Here is a 19,388-nt window from a genome sequence, read left to right on the forward strand (position 1 = left end):
CCTCCTATGACGGGTCACTTCTTGTTGACATCAGCTCATTATCCAAGAAGTTGACTTAGGAACAACCCTTTCAGTACTTTGAAGCTTGCATGCCTCAATGGCAAGTTTCTCACTTCCGGCGATAGGTTTACATCAATGGCCTTCAACCGAAAGATTTTGTGTGGTGTTCGACATCGACTCATGTATTCACACCACGTGAATTATACTGCAGTACCTTGAGGGTCATTATCATTATCGGTGATTCCTCTCACGCCTGTTAACAGCTTACATCATTGGCTGGTAATCAGGCGATGTCTTTCCATGTTCGACATCAAAACATCTTTTCACATGGATCAACTTGTACATCGAGTGAAGATGGAATGAGTTTTAAGACCCCGGATCTAGTTTCATCCATCTGGGCTGTAATATATTTAGGAAAATAAAGACATCAAATGTACTCTATAGCTGCACAGATAATCATCCATGCTAAGGGATGATGGCTCTACCAGAATCATCAGTCTGCCACACAGACGGTTGTCTATCCTATGTACATGAAAATGAATTTATAAAGCTGAGCATGGGAATGCCCACCTCAGCTAGATCATGAAAATATTATGAAGATAATGTATTGTATTGTATCTTATTACAGGTCACCTTCCAATTCAAAAAACCTCGGATCCTCATGATAAAGCATTTTACTCGACATCAGAAGATTTACGACCTCATGCTTTAGGGGGCAAATGTTATAGACATATTTGGGCACTGCAACCCCAATCACATATGTAAATTAACCAAGGTCTCTCAAACCCCTAAAAGTGTTGTTTCAAACTGATTACATCATTTCCCAGAAGTTCTCCCTGAAAAAACTACTCAGAATTGGTCAAAACTGCACCATACAGACTGCTCCATGCTGAGGGTGCGATGCATCTCACCTGTTACACACAATGGGTGCAATGCATACTGAAAATCCCTTTTGTAGGGTGCAATGAGCGAGAGCAGACAAATGGCAGAGGCAGTTGGCTAGGTGGAAACCTAGAGAATCTTCTAGAAACTGCTCATATGACACTTGCCTCTCTGAATTCGCTCAGGGATGAGTAAGAGATCATGAAATCTCCAAGTGGAACCAATAACTATCAGTGAAATGACACTAATCAAAATCCCAAAAGCTGACTCACCCCCCTGCAAATATCTATATATGGATTCCTCATCCTAGAGATCCAGGGGGCTGGAATTTTGTAATTGGTAAGGAAGTGTTGTTGGTTTCTCTTTGAGACATTGTATTGTTGGGTGATCTAGCTTTTCATGAGATGAAGAGGGCTTTCATGCTGGGAGGATGATGTTGGATCAGACAGCTGGGTTGTAATCCTCTCTTCTACTTCTACTATCAATAAAGCTATTTGAGTTTTCCTCCATATGCTTGCTTATTTCTAAATCTTGTATTTGTGTATGCATTTGTATGGTTAATGTACATCTAATTCTACATTGTTTATGGTATCATAGATCTCTATGCTTTGATGGTATTTTGCTGCTTTGACTCTATAGGTGTTCTTTGAAGCGGGACAAGTGAGAAAGGAGTGGCGAAGCTCTATCAAAGGAGAGAGGAAACAAGCAAGGAGCCAAGCAAAAGACTAAGGTTGGTGCTCTCTGCTTCTCTCTCATCTATATCCCATAAAGGAAAACACAAGTTACTTTGAATTGTTTGTTTCTAAGATAGCTACATGTCTTAGTGCGTCTAGCAGATCTGAATAGACATTAGTTTTCCCAGAAACACAAGGTTAAGATAACTCCCTTTATGCATGCAACACATGTCCAACATTGAGAACAATAGTTCCCAACGTAGCCAAGGCATCTAACGCCTCAAATTTATTTACCTTATATTTCCTATTACCTTTCTCATGATTATCTTTTCATTGTCCATTATCCTAATGGACCAAACCAATCCAATTGGATGTCACATTCTTCCTTCAACTTCCCTTTACTCATGCACTGAGCTTCATCCAGGTCTTACCTTACCTATCGGGTACCACACAAATCTCCCTGAGCTCCATTAAATTTCATTTTTCCCAACCAATTCCCAAGACTCAAAACTTAAAAGGCAATCACAAGAAACCAACAAGAAGAAAACCATGAAAACCAATAACAATAAGACACCACAAACAAAGTGGCATGATCATGCACTAGACATAACAAAACTGCAAATCAAGTGCAAGCAAATCACAAAATACCAAAAGCATAAGACTATCAATAGACACCATGAATCGATCCCCATGGTTCTCAGTGCTTCCAAAGGAAATCTAAACCTAAGCCTTCTTCAAGATTTTATGGTAGTCTCTTTGCCATGCAATCCCTTGCATCATATTTCCATGAACACATAATTATCAATGCATAAATAAACATAACAACACACTAGTTACCTTACCTTGTTATGCCAAGCACATTTCCTTATAACTGAACACGTCCATGCCATCTCTCAAGGGACTCTAATTCCTTGACAAGTCTAGCTATAATTAGAACTAGTTGATATACCTGTCAAATACATGTTCAGGAATATAAAAAATATCCAAATAATGTCAGAAAAATTCAAGGTTACGAAGACTTCCTGTATGAAAAGCACTCATTTAGGGTTTCCAAACATAGCCAAAGGAATTCTTGTCCAATTCCTTTCTTTTACCTTTTTACCTTGTTGCAATCGACGCTTACTATGTACTGTCACATCACCCAATTGTTAGTTATTTAAACACATCAATTGTTACCTTGTCACGATAATACCAAGCATGATTCCTACAACTATTTACATATGTCAACCACATGTTACAAATATCAAGACAATCATATCTATCAATTTGAAATCGACATTTACAAAGACTAATAATCATGTCATAATCCATAGTCCACTCATATTCATTAGACATAATACTACAACTATCACCTACTTACACTCAAGTACATATCAATTGTCTCAACACATATGTGTTAGTACAATCATCTTAAAACATGATCATTTGAACACATACTCATATCATGCAACTCATCAAACATTCAACGAACTTGCAAACATACCATGTTAAATAAATCAACTAGATGACATAATAGACACCAAACACTCAAACACTAGATAGACAACATAATCAAACATTCAAGTACAAAGTAGACGACATAAGCAAGTTCATACCTTAATGTATCTCAGGGGAGGTAATATTGTCTGCACAATCAATCTAGATTAGCACGATATAAATTCACAACATATCAACTCAACCACAAATAAGATCATGATATCCATAAGAGTAACTAACTAACATGTTCACATCATAAGCTCATAAACATTTGTCGTTCATGCATAACAATCATGTATGTACAATCATTCTATATTAGTATGCCATAATATCACAACATATTAACTCATACCTGAATGTCATAACCTTAATCATTTTCATAGACTAATCAAAATTAGTATGATACATATAATATCAAGATCTTAATGTAATAACCCTAATCATCAAGTTACTAACATTATATAGCAAATTTCTCATCAACAACATATAACATATAACATAATCATAACAAGTTATCTAACATAAAACAACAATAGCAATCCATACAAACATAAGTTACTATCATTCATGAATATCCGACACATGTGCATATGACTACACTAATCAAATATATATCATGTATGTAACCATAACATTAATAGAATGAAAGGAATACACATAACCATAATGCATATAACAAACATTAACCAACATACCTGCATGCCCAACATACAAACCTATATGAAGACATGCTCTTGCCCCAAAGTCCATGTTGCATCTTCACTTTGATTATCTACATCTCCTGCTCTATCTCAACCAACACATCAACATCATAACAAACAACAACATCATGATGACCTAAAATGAATACAATGATCCATATTTAAACAGGAATGCAACAAATTACAGATATAACCATAAATACAGAGATGCAGCAGAAATAACACTTCATTTCATTAATATCAAAATACTGAAGTATGCTTACAAATAGAATGGAAATAAGACTAGCTCGGGTGATGGTAGCTTATCTCTAAGAAGAGATGTGGTGGCTACATGCCTTTGAACTGATTTACAATGAGGCTCAAGAACCTTTTTATTATTGAACAATAAGAGAAAATCCTAAGCAACCAAAACGCTAACCTGAGGAGATGTAACACCAAGATTTTATGGACCCCGTTGGCATTAAATGGGCAACCAACTTCCCATGGTCGTAACTTGGTCATATTATCTTCGTTTGACGCATATGATACCTCATTGGAAATATCTCTCCAATGACTATAGTTGTTGATATTCCTCAGAGAGATCTTTCCAACAAGGTATCACACGCGTCAAATGGAGATAATATGACCAAGTTCGACCCTAGGAAGTTGGCTGCCAAACTAACCCCAACGGGGCCCATAAACTCTTGGTGTTACATCTCCTCATGTTAGGGTTTTGGTTGTTTAGGTTTTTCTCTTATTGTTATATCTGTATATATTGTTATATCTGTATATATTGTTATATCTGTAATTTGTTGCATTCCTCTTTAAATCTGGATCAGTGGTATCAAAGCGGTCTGCTCTTTCTCTGTTTTTCTTTGCATGTCCCCAACAAGGTCAAGATATAAGGAGTTAGGGCTTGAACTGGTCGAACCTTTATAAGGCCAGCCTCACAAATCCCGACAACCTCCCACGGTAGATGAAAAGAAAGATGAGGGGGTACGAGATCCTATTAAAATCTTGCTCGAAGAAGCCCTCGAGCGACAAAGGAACACAATGATGGACAACTTTTCCCAGATCCTTCAGTGGCTACCCAGGGGTGACACATCTACTTCTAGTAGCTACTCTGGAAGCGCCACACCCTTTAAGGTACAAGTTAACTTTGACATTCCCATATTTGAGGGTTAGATAGATGCGAATGTCATAGATAAATGGTTAAATATGCTAGAAGGATATTTTTCTGTTCATGATTTTTCCAGCTGGGAAAATATCACTTTTTCACTTCTCAAAGCCACCCCCCACGTCAAGGACTGGTGGGAAACCTACTGTGAGTAGAAGGATGAAAATACGACTTCACTGTTTTCAGCCGCACCCACTTGGAATTCATTCTTGGATGCCATCAAGGAGCAGTGCTACCCTATCAGAATCTATGAGGATAAATACATAATGTGGACCACGCTGTGACATGGAAGGGACCAAGACATGCCAAAGTTTACCAATATTTTTCATACCCTTCGCGTGAAGTTGGGTATCAAGTATTATTAGCGGCATTTGTCACTCAAATACCGCAACTGCCTACACAGGTACATCAAGGATGAGATGGAGTTCCTAGACATCTCCTCGCTCGGCATGGCGTAATGATAAGCTGTCAAGATCGAGCAAAAGTTTAAACAGAAGAAATGAGACTTTGGATCTGCAAGTCCGAAGAAAAAGGACAAAGCCAAGGTGGGGTGACCCAAGACAACCCATCGAAGCTTCAAGAAAAGAACACCACCACAAAGTCAAAGAAGGACACAGGAAAGTGGTGTGAGTTCCATCAAAGCCCCACTCACAACATAACTGAGTGTCAGGCCAGTCAGTCACTAGTGGCCAAGTTGAAGGTTTTAGAATCATATGCATGTTCCGACCCTTAGTCACGACCCGACAAGAGGAATGACAAAGGGAAGTAGATTATTGATGTGAAGCCCAGCACCATTGTTGCCACCACCAATATCCATAAGAATGAGCCCGAAGATCCAGAGGAGGGGGAGTGTTTTTTCCACTCACAAATGTGGGTGAATGGTTTGCTGCTACAATTCATTGTCGACAGTGGAAGCCAAAATAGCCTCATTCCAGCAGAGTGTTATCGGGAAATCTAGTGTCTATTCAAAGCTGCTAGTCCCACTAAGATGGGTAGCTATCTTAGAAACAAACAAACTAAAGTTACTCTTGTTTTCCTTTATGAGAAGTAGATGAGAAAGAAGCAAAAGTACCAACCTCAGTCTTGCGCTTAGTTCCTTGCTTATTTCCTCTCCCTTCTGACAGATCTTTGTCGCTCCTTCCTTGCTTACACTGATTCAAAGAGCACCTGTAAAGTCAAAGCAGCAAAATACTATCGAAGTATAGGGATCTACGATCATAAACAATATAGGACCAGATATATATTGACCACACAAATTCATATATCATCAAGCATACAAGAATGTGGAGGAAAACTTGAATAGCTTTATTAATAGAAAGAGTAGAAGAGAGGATTACAACCCATTGATATGACCTAGCGTCATCCTCCCGCCATGAAAGCCCTTATTCACCTCATGAAAAGCTTAGATCACCAAACATTATGATATTTCACCAAGAAACCAACAACACTTCCTTCCAAAATACAAGATTATAGCCTCTGGATCTCTGGGATGAGGGATCCATATATAGATGTTTGCAGGGGGGTGAGTCAGCTTCTGGGATTTTGATTAGTGTCCTCTCTCTGATAGTTCTTGGTTCCATTTGGAGATTCATGATCTCTTACTCATCCCTGGGTGAATTCAGAGAGGCAAGTGTCACAGGAGAAGTTTCTGGAAAATTCCATGATCATCCACCTTGCACACTGTCTCTGCCATTTGTCTACTCTCGCCCATCGCACCCTACAGAAGGGCTTTCTAGTATGCATCGCACTTTTTGCACTGAGCAGGTGAGATGCATCGCACCCTTAGCACTGAGTAGTCTGTATGGTCCAGTTTTGACCAGTTCTGAGCAGTTTTCAATGGAGAACTTCTGGGAGATGCTGTAATCAGCTGACCTTGTTCCTTTAGGGTATAAAAAAACACTTTTAGGGATTTAGAAGCCCCTGGTTTATGGACATATATGATTGGGGTTGCAGTGCCCAAATATTTCTATAACACAGAGGTCATGAAGCTGCTGGGCCTACTAACCACACCACACTCGCAGTCATACAACATCAGGTGGCTTCATCAAGGATGAGATCTCTGAGTCAGCTAGTAGTGACACCTTCCCTACAACATCAAGCGCTTCACAGATGAGGTATTATGTGATGTTTCTCCTCTCAATGTTTGTGATGTATTATTAGGACAACCATACTTGTGGAAGCAACATGTTGTATATGAGTCTAGACCTCATTTTGTGATTATTTCTTTGGGTAATATGTTATACAAGATACTGGAGGTAGCCCCACCTACTGCCACCTCTTTGATCTCTACTAAGAAATGTAGCAAGATCATCTCCCAGACTAAGAAATTTATTTTCTTTCTGGTTTGCTCTCAAAGTAAGGGGAATATCATAGCTACATTCATGGCCCCCGGGAAGGGTTCCTCCACATAGGAGAAGCAGGTGTATATGATCATGAAAGAATACGAGGACATCTTCTCCTCACCCATAGGGGTATCATTACACTTTCAAGTCAAGCATTTGTTCGATCTGACTCCCGGAGCACCTCTACTCAACATGCTGATATATTGCCACTCCATTGTGGAAAATGCCAAGTACAAGCAGCAACATGATCAACATCGGGTGCCACACAAGTTTTAGGTGGGCGATGAAGTCTGGTTGCATTTGTAGAAAGAATGCCTTACAAGAGCCCATCAGAAGCTCAGACCACTCCAATATGGTCCTTACACCATTACCAAGGTTGTGGGAAATAATGCTTTAGAGCACAACATTCCCCCATTCCTTGGCTTGCACCAAGTTTTCAATGTGGACTGCCCTCAACCATGCTTCCCACCATTACTAGACACAGCAAATATTGCAAAACATCTTACCAAGGACTAGGTTCAAAAGAAATTTCCTCACCTCAGGGAGGCTCTACACGCAATGGGGACAATTGCTTCCTAAGGTGGAAGGAATTATCCATGTGGATATTGGTGGTCACCCACCTATTCCACCTAGACCCCCAAGTCAGTTTCATCTGTTTCCTTAATTATAGGGCAATTTACTATTTTTGGCAGTTTTTCGGGTTGTAAACTTCCAGAGCCATTTTGAGTCCCTAAACGACATTTTTTTGGCACAATAGCAATTGTTCAATTGACATTTTTCCAAAAAAATGTTGTTTTGGGCCTCAAATAGCTTCAGAAGTTCAAGCCCTGAAAAACTACCAAAAATAGTAAATTGTGCTACAATTAAGGAAACAGATGAAACTGACTGGGGGGTCTAGGTGGAATATGTAGGTGGCCACTAATATCCACCTGGATAATAAAATGACCTTGCAATTCATGTTCGACCCACTATACATGCATAACTATAACCATGACAATGCATGCATAATAGCATATGGACACCGACGTGCATAACAAATGCATATACACCCATACACTCATGACAACACATCCTACAACAACATCATCAACCTTCACATGGCGACATCACTACAACCATGATCAACACCATGCAAATGCAACAAGCAAATGGACTACAAGCATAAGGAACACCTATGCAACTGATAGGAATGCATGACCAACACACCGCGCATCCAGTCCGAGGGGTGAACCATCCTTTGATACCACTCTGTAACACCCTCCTCGCACATCTACCCAAGAACCTGGCCAACTGGGGTAAACATGTGATGAGAAGTTACTATGATATGATTTCACCTCCTAAATCATGTTAAGGAAGTGGAACCGATGGAAGCACACCATAGAGACCTTCAACATCAGCAATAGGAACCCTAGGACTTATCCCAACCTTTTTGCTAACCAACACCTGGGTCCCTCTGAGGTTTTAGAACTCTTGACCTCTGGACGCTCCCATGCTATGGGCATGCCACCATCCAAATATTTCTGGATGCTCCCGCAAGCTTGCATGCTTGCATCCAGGGAATATTTCCAGCAGACCTATGCCAGAGTCCAGGGAATTTAAGGCACTTTTCAAGCCTATAATTATGGGCACTACCCATAACTTGATGTAAATTCTGAAATCCATTAAACACATGATGACAAGACTAGTAAAACAAAAACTAACTCTAGGACTAGGCCCAACCATCCCCAACCAGGACTGACATTTTGTCAAACACTTGGCATCAATGCAATCTATAGGTTTAAACAACATATCTAAGCATAGGGATTTCATAATTATTTGAGATTCACTACGAAGCATTGTTTCCTTATCACATTAGTTGTATTTTCATCCATTAGGACATAGATACAATGTTCATTCATATACAAGTAAAAACATGATGGGATCCATACATAGCCACTGTCATAATACACATTCATAACCAACATAATAACAACATAAATACCAAGGAAACAACAATCATATAATCCACATATAAAATAGTATAATACTCATGAGATAACAAGGAGAAATAACCTCATATTAATGACACAAAAGCCAACCTGGCATGGGACTACCACATTCCACCTGGCCGTAGAATGGCTAAACCAAATCTCTCTTCAGCCATTCACCCCCATGCCATACTCCAAGCATGAATGTAGGATCTCATAAAACACAATCCAAAACCATCTAGGACTTCCAAAGTCCATCCACCTCAACCCATCAAACCATGGTTCCACCTCACAGCCAAACATCACAAAACCATCATCAGATTGGTCTCTATCCAAGCTTTCCAAGGCTCCAGAGTGTTTGTTCCAACCAAGGCTCGTGGACTCAACCAATAGATATTGTCCGGCTCCAGAGCGTTTGTCCAACCAAGCCTCCGGGACTAGTAACTAAACCCACCAAGGGCTGCAGATCATTTTTGCAACCAAGGCTCCAAGACTAATAACTCAACCCAAGTTGTTACAGGGCTCCAGAGTGTTTGTCCAACCAAGGCTTCGGGAACTAGTAACTCAACCCAAGCTAAGGAAGCATGAGAACCAACCAAAAAACAAAGAAAATGAACACACAACACCATGACTATCTAGGAAATGGAAAGGCTTGGAAAATCCACTATCAATCCAAGAAATCCTCCATGCCAGTGATAGATCATGACCAATAATCCACATGCATATTCCATGCATGCCAAAAATAGTGAGGAAAACATACATGTAACTTGATACTTGCAAGCCAAATCCGTTGTAGTTGTTGATCCTGATGCCCTCTTGCGATTTCCTGCTCTTCCTTTTCATTCTTGCTCCAAACTCCAAGTATCCACACCCTCCAAGAGGGCTCCAAGAAAACTCTAAGTGTCCAAGAGTATGAGAGAGAGAGAGAATAGAGAGAGAGCTCCAAAACTAAACTGACCAAGCTTACACTAACCAAGCCTACCCACTAATCCTTAGGAGCCTTTTTATTAATGAGGCCTCTATTTTCTTCATTTTCCATTATTTTCCTTCATTATCCTCCTCACATGCAACTTGTGACCTTTCACCTTCATTTTTCTCCTAATTTCCATTATTTTCATAAATAAATGTGCCAAATGCCATTTTTCCTTTCCAAATCCTTTTCCATTTCCTTTTCCATTAATAACTGAATGAACAACCACACTAGGATGTCTTTCCCACCATTCAACTTGGAATATGTGTCCCATCAACCATAGTCTTATATATTTTCACATGGATTTTTAACCAGCATTATTACACCTCATGTTGGTTTCCAAAGTATGTATGTTGTGTTTCCGTCAATTCCACTTCCTTAAGGTCATATAGGAGGTTGAATCCCATCATAGTAGCCTCTCATCACATGTTTACCCTGGTTGGCTGGTTACCTAGGTAGATGTGACAGGAGGGTGTTATAGAGTGGTATTAGAGCACGGTTCACCCCTTGGACTGGATGGGCAGTGTGTCGTGGTCATGCATTTATGTCAGTTGCACATGTTTTAATCATCCTTGTGGTCTATATGCTTGTTGCATATGCATGGTGCCAGTCATGGTTGTAGTGATTTCAACATGTGAAAGAGGATGTTGTTGTTGTTAATTATGTCGTCATGAGTGTATGATTGGTTACATATTTTTATGCTTTCTTATTGTTAGTGTACATTGGTGTGGTTTTTATTGTCATGCATGAGGTCATGGTATGTGTGGGTGGTATGATCGTGCATTGATGACTGGACTCTAGCCAGAATGAAGGTTATATGGTTATGTGCTTATGAATTATATGTATATATGTTGTCATGATTATGTTATACATGCATTATGATGATTTGGTTGATATTGCATACGAGATAACCTCCCAGAACTTTGCTCAGATATGTTGGTTTATTGTGATTTGGTTTAGCTGACATAGTATTCCTTTTTCATATTTTAGGTTTCTGCGATCTTTAAAATTGTGTAGATCATCTTCTGGGTTCATCTCGCATGAGGCTTGTTTTGATCGACATTTCAAACTAGCAATGGTGGTTCATCTCCAGGATGTGAAAGATTAGTGGAAAACTAGTCTTCTTATAAATAGATGTTTGAGATGCATTGTCGTGAATCTCTGCGTCTCTTTAAGAATGTAAGATCAGTCTTCTTTTTCTTTTTTCATTATCTCCCTTCCGTATTGGGTGAGTATTTCATATTTTAGGTTTCTACAATCTTTATAATTGTGTATATCATCTTCCGGATTCATCTGGCATGAGGCTTGTTTTGATCGACATTTCAAACCAGCAATAGTGGTTCATCTTCAGGATGTGAAAGATTAGTGGAAAACTAGTCTTCTTATAAATAGATTTTTGAGATGCATTGTCGTGAATCTCTGCATCTCTTTAAGAATGTAAGATCAATCTTCTTTTTCTTTTTTCATTATCTCCCTTCCATATTGGGTGAGTATTTAATATTTTAGGTTTCTACGATCTTTATAATTGTGTAGATCATCTTTCAGATTCATCTCGCATGAGGCAAGAGATCAAAATGGATAGCAAGATGGTAGACTACAAATATTCTCCCCGTGAATTAGCTGAGAAGTGTGGTGTTCGGCACTCTTTTGACTTAGCAGACACAATGAGAAGCTTGAAGAAAGAAATAAGGAGTTGTAAGGTGGACAATGACAAAATCATGCAGGCACAAGAAAAACAAGCAGGGGCTAATGCAATACTCCTTCAGATTTTGTCAGAATTGCAGTGACAGGGACCACTTCGGATCAACCATGGGAAGGAGGAAAAAACTAATGGGGCATATGGCAGTATGTCTCATGGTGGTCACAGATCATATAGAGATGACACGGTTAGAGATGGAAGGTTGTTGGAAACTCCATATAGGAGAGGTGATGGACACATCTATTACTCTAGTTCTGGTTCTAATAGGAATTACGATCATCACAGTTACCATCCTTATAGGAGGAGTGTTAGGGGATACTTGGCGGATGAATTTAAGAAACAAAAGCCACCTAATTTTGATGGAGATTTGAACAAGTCAGAAGATGCATAGGCTTGGATACTTGGGATGAAGAAGTTCTTTGAGTTGCATAATTACACAGATAATATGAAGGATAGAGTAGTTATCTTCAACCTGAGAGGTAAAGCAGATATATGGTGGTAATATGTGAAGAAGGTTAGAGACAACGTGATGGATGACTTGAGTTGGCATGAGTTCAAGAGGATTTTTAGGAGTAGTACTTGTCAGAAAGGTACTACGATAGTAAGGCCAAAGAATTCCATGAGCTAAAGATGGGATCGATGATAGATGAGGAGTATACAACCAAGTTCTTGGAGATACTGAGGTATGTACCATATCTTAAATATGAGAAGGCTAAAGTTCAATGATTTGTCAATGGTTTTCCATTAGAATTTAGAGATCAGATTGATTATGATGAGCCTCGGTCACTTGAGGAAGTTATTGGGAAATTGAAGTATTGCTATGAATAGTCAAAGCGTAAGAATGAATCTTAGCAAGGATGGAAAGGAAAGGATAAAGATAAAATAGTAGTCGAAAATAAAAATGCCTTAGAATGTATAAGAGAAAGAAAATGTGGCACCACGAAATAAGTTCAATGCAGGTAGACAAGGACATGGATCACAGTACTAGCATAAAGGTGATGGTACTGGACGATTGGAGTGTTGGACATGTAGTAAGGAACACCTTAAGAGAGATTGTCCAAAAGATTAGGGTGGTAGGCCTCAGATCTATAGTGCGCATGAGACCTAGACTATTGGGGATGTTGGTAAGAGTGTTCCTCGCATCTATGAAACACTGGATAACAGATAGGTAGACCATCATGCATCTGTCATTGAGATGGATGGTAAGCTTTATGATCCAGTAGTTTCTATTTTGATTGACCTTGGATCTAATTATAGTTATGTTAGTACTGACTTGGTGGATAAGTGTGGTTTGAATAAATAAGTGCATGCAAAATGTTTGATAGTGTAGTTGACTACAGGTACAAGGAAGCAAGTTCATCATTGGGTAAGAGCTTGTGAATTTGATTTGAATGGTATGCATACCACAATACATTTTAATGTATTACCGTTGGGATCATACAATATGATGTTGAGCATGGATTAGTTGTACCTTCATAGGACCAAGGTGGATTGTTATCACAAAGACATTGAGTGGTTGGATGACACTGGGGAACAAAGAGTCTTACAGGGAGAGAAGAAATCCACATCACTTAGGATGGAGACAACTATGTAGGAAAAGCATAGTCATAGAAAAGGGTGTGTGTTATTTCCAGTGCATATTTCTAGTGACAAAGGTAAGGAAGTTGATGATGCAGATGTTTTGAGAAGCTACCCAGTTCTACAATAGTTTCAAGATGTGTTTCCCACAGATATTTCAGAGTTTCCACCTCATAGGGAAGTAGAATTTTCTATTGAGTTAGTGCCAGGGGCAACTCCAACATCAAAATAACCTTACAGGATGAGCACACGTGAGTTGGTAGAGTTGAAGGAAATTTTGGACAAGGAATACATTAAGCCAAGTGTATCACCATCGAGTGCACCAGTATTGTTTGTGAAGAAGAAGGATGGTACTCTCAGATTGTGCATTGACTACAGGAAGTTGAACAAAGAGACCATCAAGAACATGTATCCATTTCCAAGGATTGACGACTTGTTCGATCAGTTGAATGGAGTAGCAATGTTCTCGAAGATTGACTTGAGATTCAGATACCATCAGGTATGCATTAAAGAGGAGGACATTTACAAGACAACTTTCTAGACCAGGTATGGGAATTATGAGATTGTTGTAGTTCCATTCGGTTTGAGTAATGCTCTAGATACATTTATGTTCTTGATGAATATTGTGTTGTGACAATATTTGGATAAGTTTTTTATTGTGTTCATTGATGACATATTGGTATATTCTATAAATGAGGAAGATCATAATGAAAATTTGGCCACAGTGTTGAGGTTGTTGAGAGAGCATCAGCTGTATGGTAAGTTCAACAAGTGCAGTTTCTTTTAGATTGAGGTACATTACTTGGTACATGTTGTCTCCAAGGAGGGCATAAAAATGGATCCGAAAAAGATAATAGCTATCATGGAGTGGGTAGCTCCCAAGAATATGGATGAGGTGAGATATTTCATGGGGTTGGCAAGTTATTAGAGGAGGTTCATCAGGAACTTATCCCATATTGCTTATCCTATTACATCATTGCAAAGGAAAGGTAAGAAGTTCGAATGGACAGAGAAGTGTGAGGCTAGTTTTGAGCAGCTTAAGCAGTTGTTGACACATGCACCAATGTTAAATATTGCAGATCCAGACAAAGAGTTTGTAGTGTGTACAGATGCTTTCAAGAGAGGACTTGGTGGAGTACTTATGCAAGAATGACAGGTAGTGTGCTATGAGTCCAAGAAAGAGAATGAACATGAGAAAAACTATCTGACACATGATCTTGAGCTAGCATCAATCATACATGCGTTGAAGATGTGGAGGCACTATATTCTTAGTAAAAGGTTTGTATTGATGAGTGATCACAGTGGGTTGAGATACTTGTTTAACCAACCAAATCTGAACGCCAGGAAAGCTAGATGGTTGGCCATGATTAGTGAGTTTTATTTTGAGATCATATACATGAAAGGAAAGGAGAACAGGGTGGTGGATGCTCTTAGTAGGCAGATACATGTAAATCATATAACAACTATGAGTTCCTATGGGAAAAATCTACATGATAGGATCTCATAAGCAAGTTAGTAGGATGTTAGGTATATGGATATTGTGCACAGGTTGCAGTAGAGTAAAGGTACATGTATAGGTAGTAGTACAAGTATAGGTATAGGTAGTGGTATAGGTACAACTACAGGTGCAAGTGAAAAGGATGTGGACTATTGTCTCATGACAGATGGATTGGTCAGGTTTAGAGATAGGATATATGTGCCAGACAATAGTGAGCTCAAGAAGGTGATATTAAGGGAGTTTCATGTGAAACCATATTTAGGTCATCCAAGCTATCAGAAAACATTGACCATAGTGAAGAACTTTTATTATTGGCCGAATCTGAAAAAGGATGTAGCAGAGTGTGTGGCTAGGTGTTTTGATTGTCAACGGGTGAAGGCAAAGTGTAGGCATCTAGGTGGACTGCTGCAATCGATTTTGATTCCAGAGTGGAAATGGGAGGTCATTTCCTTGGAATTTATCACAGGTTTTCCGAGGACAGTGAGACAACAACATGATTCTATCATGGTTGTTGTGGACAAGTTGACAACGGTTGCACACTTAATTCCAGCGAAGTCTACATTCTCAACTAGCTATGTAGCACATGTATTCATTCAGGATGTGGTTAGATTGCATGGAGTTCCAAAGAATATTGTTTTAGATAGGGATGCGAAGTTCACTTTAAAATTTTGGAAGGAGTTGTTTGCAGGTTTGGGCACAATGTTGGCCTTCAATACAACTTATCATTTGTAGACAGATGGACAAATAGAGAGGGTAAACAGGATATTGGAGGACATGTTGAGGATGTATGTGATGCATTAGCAGTAGAAGTGGGAAGAATACCTTCCACTAGTAGAGTTAACTTACAACAATGGGTATCCAGAATCTTTGAAGATGAGTCGGTTTGAGGCATTTTATGGGCTAAGTTGTAATCCTCCCATCAGTTGAAGTGATCCAATTAATAGGGTGTTTATTGGAATGGACATGTTGGTAGAAATGGAGCGGGAAATGTAGGTGACCAAGAAGAATTTGAAAGAAGAAGAGGATAGGGAAAAGAGCTATGTAGATCGAAACAGGTTGTTCATGGAGTTCCAGGTTGGGGAACAAGTGTACTTGTGCATCAAACCAAAGAAGAGATCCTTATGGATTGGATCATGTGCCAAGCTGGCACCACAATTTTGTGGACCTTTCAAGATCATTGAGAGGATTAGACTAGTAGCCTATTGACTTGCACTGCCTTTGACAGTGAAAGTCCATGATGTTTTACATGTTTCATTGCTTAAGAAGTATGTTAAATATGTTGATAATGTGATTGACTGGTTTGTATTGCAGGTGGAGCCAGATGGAGAATTCTAGCCAGAGCCTCAATGTATATTGCAGAAAAAGTTGCTCATGCTCCAGAACCAAGCAATCAATCAAGTTAAAGTGCAGTGGAAGAACTTTGGGCCTGATGAAGCTACATGAGAAATGGTGGATTAGATTTGGGCTATATATCCTTCCTTATTTGTTGGTTGAGCAGATGTTTTGGTATATGTTTTGGTACATGTTTTGGTGATGTTTGGAATATGTACATATGTATATGGCTGAAAATATCGTCATGAGAAATGTTATAAAGCTCCAATAAGGGGTATGGGGATCATGTCATTATAGTTGTCATGTTGTTATGTTTTCATGTTGGTTTTCTTTTCAGCGGGGCGATAATTGTAAACACTGCATCAAACTATGTTATAAAGATCCTTGGTCAGTGTGTTTGTTTTTCAGTGGTTTTGCTGAGGTAAAGGTGTGGTTGAACACCGATGACATTGTCCACCAAGGGGGAGGGTTCTATAATAGCCCTAGTGAAAATTCCATGTAATAAAAGTTAATAAAGGTAAAAATAATAACCACAGTTGATGGGACACTTATTCCAAGCTGAATGTTGGGAAAAACATCCTAGTGGGTGTTCATTTGGTTTATTATGGCTAAGGAAATTGGCAAAGATAATGGCTAAGGCTTTGGAAAGGCAAAATGGCATTTTTGGCACATTTATTTATGAAAATAATGGAAATTAGGAGAAAAAGAAGGTAAAAGGTCACAGGTTGCATGTGAGGAGGAAATTGAAGGAAAATAATGAAAAATGGAGAAAATAGAGGCCTAATTGATAAAAAGGCTTCTGAGGACCAATTTATAACCTTTTTTCAATTTAGTTTTGTAGCTGTCTCATTATTCTCTCTCTCTCTCACACACTTTTGGACACAAATTTCTTGGAGCACTTTGGCATTGGATCAAGAAAGGAAAAGAAGGCAAGAGGAATGAATGAGCAAGCAAGGAAGAGTAGGATCAAGTAGCTACAACAAGATTCTTTGCAGGTATCAATTTGCATGTGTGTTTTCCTTACTAGATTTGGCATGCATAGTATTGCAAGTGGTTATTTTGCTATTATGGCATGGGTTTTGCCAGGTCTGACAATGTTTTTAACCTAGCCTTGCCATTTTCGGATAGCCATGGTGTGATGGGACTCTCATGTTTTGGTTGAGCTGGATTGCCAGATGGATTTGAAGCTGAGTGAGCTGGATCTCTGAATGATAGAACATATGGCCTAGTGACCCCTGAACCAAACTATGGGTTGCAGTAAAGCCAGATTTTGTGTTGCCTCGGTGGGCCTTGGAATCCTCGACTACTAAATGGTGGGATATACGATATAGCCTAGAGGTGGGTGCTCTCCATTAGGCCTAGTAATCCTGGGGTGAGATATGCAGTAAAGCCTAGAAAGCGGGTATCGATTTGGGGCCTAGTGATCCTGTTTGGATTGCAGTAAAGTTTGAGAGACTAGGAGACATGAAAATTTCTCATAGTGTATGTGGATAAATCTAGTGGCATCCATGATTGTTTTTGCCTAGTGATCTAATGGACATCATGGTAAAGCATGTTATTACATGTTTATTATGTTGGCCTAGTGATTCAGGATGGATTACGATAAAGCCTAGTTTCTATTGATGAGGGTGAGGTGGTTTAGCCTCGGGATGCCATGGTTGGTTATTTTGGTTTCAGTCCCAAATTCGTGCTTATAATATGGCACGGGTGAATCACTAAAGAGAGAATTGGCTCAATCATTCTATGGTCGGGTGGAACGTGTGTTGGCTTGTTGGGGCCTGACCTAGGTTTAGAAGTAATTTAGCCAAACAAATCCCAAAACTACTGGCCCTTTCGGCAACAGTCTGCGGTGCGTAGACTGAGGTCTCACTCGAGGTAGTATGGGAGGGTGCTGGAACCAGGTTTCCGCACCCTAGGGATGTATGATATGAGTGACAAGTATGCGGTTCGACCTCCATGCTACTAGATTTCGCGCACTAGCAGGATCTTCGCGCAGATCCAGTCGTGGTGCGATTAGTATTAATTACCCCAATCTTCCTTAATTATAGTTTGTTCGTTAATTACTTAGAATATTTCCATTCATAAGCATTCATACAAGTGTGCACACATAAATAAACAGATATTATCAACACATAACATTCAAATACAGATCTATGGACCAGATGCACAATGTGTCAAACCAACTTATCTTTATTAATGATGCCTTCCAAGATCAATTCAATACAGACTCGACTTCACCCTGCGCACTAAGCCGCAAGGGTCCGCGTACTCAGCTATGGACTCTACTAGGCCTCTGCGCACTCAGCTGTAGAGCCTCCACCTATCATTATGACCCAATACACTTCAGATTCACTTCCATCTTCTAACCATGCCTTCGCATCTATTTATTACTTCTCCAAACTTAGACCCCATTTACACTTAGAGCCTCACTCTATTTATACAATTCCATGGTATGCACACCATGGGTAGGCCAACACATTTTACATTAAATTACATTATCTTACTGTGGACAACCTTAGACTCACGCGCTCTGTGCCCACATTTCGCGGGGCCTTTACATCAAACTTGACCAAAATTCGGGCTTCAAGCCCCAAAAACATGCTATGGGGGGATCCTCTGTCCAACAGGCCCTCAACACAATCATCGTGACTTGTCCTAAGTCACTGTGTGGTGATCTTGGCATGAATTCATCCAGGAGGTCGCACGCAGCTTGGGTATCCGCAACACACTGTTTGGCTATTTCTTGTTTCTACTGCATTCGTAACTCTAAACCTTCGGGAACAGGGTCACCTTCCTGTTCAACCATAGAAAGTGCCTGCATCTGTGCCAACTTCCCTTCAATGGTAGCTGTAATTGTGAACGCTTCATCGATCCATGGTTGGATGCATTCCTTGAGCAGGGCTTCGCTTTGGTGCGTGGCGTCTAATTGGTCCTTCAGTGCCCTTGCCTACTGTAGCCTGGCTAGTCATTGAGTAAGGGAAACCGTCTGCATGGTGCCCCAGACACTATCGTATTCCTACTACAGCTTGCGTGACTCAGTCCCTAGGCACTACAGATTTAGGTCCTCCTACAGGTGCATAAGCATGGTTAGTGCTTGCTCCAACAACCCGGTG

This window comes from Pinus tabuliformis, chromosome 8, assembly GCF_031772625.1.
Source record: "Pinus tabuliformis cultivar Carrire ecotype Pingquan chromosome 8, CPIR1, whole genome shotgun sequence".
NCBI classification, from domain to species: Eukaryota; Viridiplantae; Streptophyta; class Pinopsida; order Pinales; family Pinaceae; genus Pinus; species Pinus tabuliformis.